Genomic DNA, 7,037 nt, shown 5'->3' with positions numbered 1-7,037 from the left:
TAAACTGTGTTATTTTATGGCTGGTTATGACACCTACGTAAGAGTATCAAAATCCACTAAACCTACCACACAAAGCAAAACATTCCACTACACCATAGTGTTCTTGTCAACAGTATGTTTATGTTATATAACATTTTTGTTTAATTGACCATGTTAAATTATCATTGTAGGTGCGAACACATTGACGTCAGACATGCACCTACCCCAATGCTCTGTTTCTGATGACTGGGATGAATGCAGGAGCCGATTTCAGGAGCAGGACAAAACATCCTCTTTGTGACTGATGACTCATATAAGGGCCTGTACGTGATTGGCCTATCTGGTTTATGTGATTATGATGTCATAATGCTTCCTGACAGTGTCATGAAGTGTATTCTCCACACATTCTTTCAAAAAATATAATGAAGAAAAAAAACATGATTGTAAAGAATTCATTACAACAACAAAAGAATTTAAAACCGAAAGGAAACTTCTTGGCAGCAATAAAACTAATTTGAATAAATATTAAGAAATATGTACTAAAAGTATGAATAATTAAAAATTGCTTAAATTAAGGAAACCATGCGGCACAAATGTATTGCTGTAAATTGCTTACGGATAGTCATGGACTACATTACCCAGACATCATTTACAATTACCGATAGCCATGGACTAAATTACCCGGACATCATTTACAATTACGGATAGCCATGGACTACTCCAATACACAGACATCATTTACAATTACGGATAGCCATGGACTACACTACCCAGACATCATTTACAATTACGGATAGCCATGGACTACAATACCCAGACATCATTTACAATTACGGATAGCCATGGACTACATTACCCGGACATCATTTACAATTACGGATAGCCATGGACTACAATACCCAGACATCATTTACAATTACGGATAGCCATGGACTACTCCAATACACAGACATCATTTACAATTACGGATAGCCATGGACTACACTACCCAGACATCATTTACAATTACGGATAGCCATGGACTACATTACCCGGACATCATTTACAATTACGGATAGCCATGGACTACTCCAATACACAGACATCATTTACAATTACGGATAGCCATGGACTACAATACCCAGACATCATTTACAATTACGGATAGCCAGGGACTACATTACCCGGACATCATTTACAATTACGGATAGCCATGGACTACAATACCCAGACATCATTTACAAACGAAGCATGTGTGTTTAGTGAACAGAGGCAGTGGGGATGACCGGGGATGTGCTCTTGATAAGTATGTGAATTGGACCATTTTCCTACTAATTATTCACAATGTAACTTTAGGGTGTCCGGTAAGAAGTACATTATTTTCTTTAGGAATGTAGTGAAGTAAAAGTAAGTTGTAAAAAATATAAATAGTAAAGTACAGATACCCCTAAAAATTACTTAAGTAGTACTTTAAAGTATTTTCACTTAAGTAGTACTTTATACCACTATGTTCCATCCTAATCATTGCCAAGATATACTCTGGGGCAGATACAGTTGATACATATATACAGTGGGGCAAAAAAGTATTTAGTCAGCCACCAATTGTGCAAGTTCTCCCACTTAAAAATATGAGAGAGGCCTGTAATTTTCATCATAGGTACACTTCAACTATGACAGACAAAATGAGAAAAAAAAATCCAGAAAATCACATTGTAGAATTTTTTTATGAATTTATTTGAAAATTATGGTGGAAAATAAGGAGAGAGGACCCGACTTTGGAGGGCCGCCCGAACAAGGAGAGGACCCGACTTTGGCGGAATTCGTGACAATAATGACCATCGTTATGTTTGGAGGAAAAAGGGGGAGGCTTGCAAGCAGAAGAACATTATCCCAACCGTGAAGCACGGAGGTGGCAGCATCATGTTGTTAGGGTGCTTTACTGCAGGAGGGACTGGTGCACTTCACAAAATAGATGGCTTCATGAGGGAGGAAAATGACGTGAATATATTGAAGCAACATCTCAAGACATCAGTCAGGAAGTTAAAGCTTGGTCGCAAATGGGTCTTCCAAATGGACAATGACCCCAAGGATACTTCCAAAGTTGTGGCGAAATGGCTTAAGGACAACAAAGTCAAGGTATTGGAGTGGCCATCACAAATCCCTGACCTCAATCCTATAGAAAATGTGTGGGCAGAACTGAAAAAGCATGTGCGAGCAAAGAGGCCTACAAACCTGACTCAGTTACACCAGCTCTGTCAGGAGGAATGGGCCAGAATTCACCCAACTTATTGTGGGAAGCTTGTGGAAGGCAACCCGAAATGTTTGACCAAAGTTAAAAGATTTCAAGGCAATGCTACCAAATACTAATTGAGTGTATGTAAAACTTCTGACCCACTGGCAATGTGATGAAATAAATCAAATCTGAAATAAATAATTCTCTCTACAAGTATTCTGACATTTCACATTCTTAAAATAAAGTGGTGATCCTAACTGACCTAAGACGGGGAATTTGTACTAGGATTAAATGTGAAAAACTGAGCATGTAAACTTCCGACTTCAACTGTGTTTGCTGGAACTTACGTTACCATGGTATTTTATTGACTAATCTTCTGGAATCACGGTTGCCATGGTGTTCATTATCATCAAAAAAATGTGCTGGTGTTGATTGGTTGTTGGGCCAAAATATGACAACATCCCAGATTGATCAAATAGAATATGTAGCTTCAGATCAATGTTGTTATATTCAGTCTGTTTATGACTTGCAGCTCCGTCAAAATCACTTGCAGCAAGAACATTTCCTCACAGGGACGGAAACCAGTTAAGGCAGCAAAGTCTCTCTGACTGAGTTACAAGACCAGTTATGGCAGCCATGTCTCTCTGGCTGAGTTACAAGACCAGTTATGGCAGCCATGTCTCTCTGGCTGAGTTACAAGTCCAGTTATGGCAGCCATGTCTCTCTGGCTGAGTTACAAGACCAGTTATGGCAGCCATGTCTCTCTGACTGAGTTACAAGACCAGTTATGGCAGCCATGTCTCTCTGACTGAGTTACAAGACCAGTTATGGCAGCCATGTCTCTCTGGCTGAGTTACAAGACCAGTTATGGCAGCCATGTCTCTCTGACTGAGTTACAAGACCAGTTATGGCAGCCATGCCTCTCTGACTGAGTTACAAGACCAGTTATGGCAGCCATGTCTCTCTGGCTGAGTTACAAGACCAGTTATGGCAGCCATGTCTCTCTGGCTGAGTTACAAGACCAGTTATGGCAGCCATGCCTCTCTGACTGAGTTACAAGACCAGTTATGGCAGCCATGTCTCTCTGACTGAGTTACAAGACCAGTTATGGCAGCCATGTCTCTCTGACTGAGTTACAAGACCAGTTATGGCAGACATGTCTCTCTGACTGAGTTACAAGACCAGTTATGGCAGCCATGTCTCTCTGGCTGTGTTACAAGACCAGTTATGGCAGCCATGTCTCTCTGACTGAGTTACAAGACCAGTTATGGCAGCCATGTCTCTCTGACTGAGTTACAAGACCAGTTATGGCAGCCATGTCTCTCTGGCTGAGTTACAAGACCAGTTATGGCAGCCATGTCTCTCTGACTGAGTTACAAGACCAGTTATGGCAGCCATGTCTCTCTGACTGAGTTACAAGACCAGTTATGGCAGACATGTCTCTCTGACTGAGTTACAAGACCAGTTATGGCAGCCATGTCTCTCTGGCTGTGTTACAAGACCAGTTATGGCAGCCATGTCTCTCTGACTGAGTTACAAGACCAGTTATGGCAGCCATGTCTCTCTGACTGAGTTACAAGACCAGTTATGGCAGCCATGTCTCTCTGGCTGAGTTACAAGACCAGTTATGGCAGCCATGTCTCTCTGACTGAGTTACAAGACCAGTTATGGCAGCCATGTCTCTCTGACTGAGTTACAAGACCAGTTATGGCAGCCATGTCTCTCTGACTGAGTTACAAGACCAGTTATGGCAGCCATGTCTCTCTGGCTGAGTTACAAGACCAGTTATGGCAGCCATGTCTCTCTGACTGAGTTACAAGACCAGTTATGGCAGCCATGTCTCTCTGACTGAGTTACAAGACCAGTTATGGCAGCCATGTCTCTCTGGCTGAGTTACAAGACCAGTTATGGCAGCCATGTCTCTCTGGCTGAGTTACAAGACCAGTTATGGCAGCCATGTCTCTCTGGCTGAGTTACAAGACCAGTTATGGCAGCCATGTCTCTCTGACTGAGTTACAAGACCAGTTATGGCAGCCATGTCTCTCTGACTGAGTTACAAGACCAGTTATGGCAGCCATGTCTCTCTGGCTGAGTTACAAGACCAGTTATGGCAGCCATGTCTCTCTGGCTGAGTTACAAGACCAGTTATCGCAGCCATGTCTCTCTGACTGAGTTACAAGACCAGTTATGGCAGCCATGTCTCTCTGACTGAGTTACAAGACCAGTTATGGCAGCCATGTCTCTCTGACTGAGTTACAAGACCAGTTATGGCAGCCATGTCTCTCTGGCTGAGTTACAAGACCAGTTATGGCAGCCATGTCTCTCTGGCTGAGTTACAAGACCAGTTATGGCAGCCATGTCTCTCTGGCTGAGTTACAAGACCAGTTATGGCAGCCATGTCTCTCTGACTGAGTTACAAGACCAGTTATGGCAGCCATGTCTCTCTGGCTGAGTTACAAGACCAGTTATGGCAGCCATGTCTCTCTGACTGAGTTACAAGACCAGTTATGGCAGCCATGTCTCTCTGACTGAGTTACAAGACCAGTTATGGCAGCCATGTCTCTCTGACTGAGTTACAAGACCAGTTATGGCAGCCATGTCTCTCTGGCTGAGTTACAAGACCAGTTATGGCAGCCATGTCTCTCTGACTGAGTTACAAGACCAGTTATGGCAGCCATGTCTCTCTGGCTGAGTTACAAGACCAGTTATGGCAGCCATGTCTCTCTGGCTGAGTTACAAGACCAGTTATGGCAGCCATGTCTCTCTGGCTGAGTTACAAGACCAGTTATGGCAGCCATGTCTCTCTGGCTGAGTTACAAGACCAGTTATGGCAGCCATGTCTCTCTGACTGAGTTACAAGACCAGTTATGGCAGCCATGTCTCTCTGGCTGAGTTACAAGACCAGTTATGGCAGCCATGTCTCTCTGGCTGAGTTCCAAGACCAGTTATGGCAGCCATGTCTCTCTGGCTGAGTTACAAGACCAGTTATGGCAGCCATGTCTCTCTGGCTGAGTTACAAGACCAGTTATGGCAGCCATGCCTCTCTGACTGAGTTACAAGACCAGTTATGGCAGCCATGTCTCTCTGGCTGAGTTACAAGACCAGTTATGGCAGCCATGTCTCTCTGGCTGAGTTACAAGACCAGTTATGGCAGACATGTCTCTCTGACTGAGTTACAAGACCAGTTATGGCAGCCATGTCTCTCTGACTGAGTTACAAGACCAGTTATGGCAGCCATGTCTCTCTGACTGAGTTACAAGACCAGTTATGGCAGCCATGTCTCTCTGGCTGAGTTACAAGACCAGTTATGGCAGCCATGTCTCTCTGACTGAGTTACAAGACCAGTTATGGCAGCCATGTCTCTCTGGCTGAGTTACAAGACCAGTTATGGCAGCCATGTCTCTCTGGCTGAGTTACAAGACCAGTTATGGCAGCCATGTCTCTCTGGCTGAGTTACAAGACCAGTTATGGCAGCCATGTCTCTCTGGCTGAGTTACAAGACCAGTTATGGCAGCCATGTCTCTCTGACTGAGTTACAAGACCAGTTATGGCAGCCATGTCTCTCTGACTGAGTTACAAGACCAGTTATGGCAGCCATGTCTCTCTGGCTGAGTTACAAGACCAGTTATGGCAGCCATGTCTCTCTGGCTGAGTTACAAGACCAGTTATGGCAGCCATGTCTCTCTGACTGAGTTACAAGACCAGTTATGGCAGCCATGTCTCTCTGACTGAGTTACAAGACCAGTTATGGCAGCCATGTCTCTCTGACTGAGTTACAAGACCAGTTATGGCAGCCATGTGTCTCTGGCTGAGTTACAAGACCAGTTATGGCAGCCATGTCTCTCTGGCTGAGTTACAAGACCAGTTATGGCAGCCATGTCTCTCTGGCTGAGTTACAAGACCAGTTATGGCAGCCATGTCTCTCTGACTGAGTTACAAGACCAGTTATGGCAGCCATGTCTCTCTGGCTGAGTTACAAGACCAGTTATGGCAGCCATGTCTCTCTGACTGAGTTACAAGACCAGTTATGGCAGCCATGTCTCTCTGACTGAGTTACAAGACCAGTTATGGCAGCCATGTCTCTCTGACTGAGTTACAAGACCAGTTATGGCAGCCATGTCTCTCTGGCTGAGTTACAAGACCAGTTATGGCAGCCATGTCTCTCTGACTGAGTTACAAGACCAGTTATGGCAGCCATGTCTCTCTGGCTGAGTTACAAGACCAGTTATGGCAGCCATGTCTCTCTGGCTGAGTTACAAGACCAGTTATGGCAGCCATGTCTCTCTGGCTGAGTTACAAGACCAGTTATGGCAGCCATGTCTCTCTGGCTGAGTTACAAGACCAGTTATGGCAGCCATGTCTCTCTGACTGAGTTACAAGACCAGTTATGGCAGCCATGTCTCTCTGGCTGAGTTACAAGACCAGTTATGGCAGCCATGTCTCTCTGGCTGAGTTCCAAGACCAGTTATGGCAGCCATGTCTCTCTGGCTGAGTTACAAGACCAGTTATGGCAGCCATGTCTCTCTGGCTGAGTTACAAGACCAGTTATGGCAGCCATGCCTCTCTGACTGAGTTACAAGACCAGTTATGGCAGCCATGTCTCTCTGGCTGAGTTACAAGACCAGTTATGGCAGCCATGTCTCTCTGGCTGAGTTACAAGACCAGTTATGGCAGCCATGTCTCTCTGATTGAGTTACAAGACCAGTTATGGCAGCCATGTCTCTCTGACTGAGTTACAAGACCAGTTATGGCAGCCATGTCTCTCTGACTGAGTTACAAGACCAGTTATGGCAGCCATGTCTCTCTGGCTGAGTTACAAGACCAGTTATGGCAGCCATGTCTCTCT

The sequence above is a fragment of the Oncorhynchus mykiss genome, chromosome 10 (assembly GCF_013265735.2).
Source record: "Oncorhynchus mykiss isolate Arlee chromosome 10, USDA_OmykA_1.1, whole genome shotgun sequence".
Taxonomy (NCBI): Eukaryota; Metazoa; Chordata; class Actinopteri; order Salmoniformes; family Salmonidae; genus Oncorhynchus; species Oncorhynchus mykiss.
Note: the sequence above shows the minus strand (reverse complement) of the source record.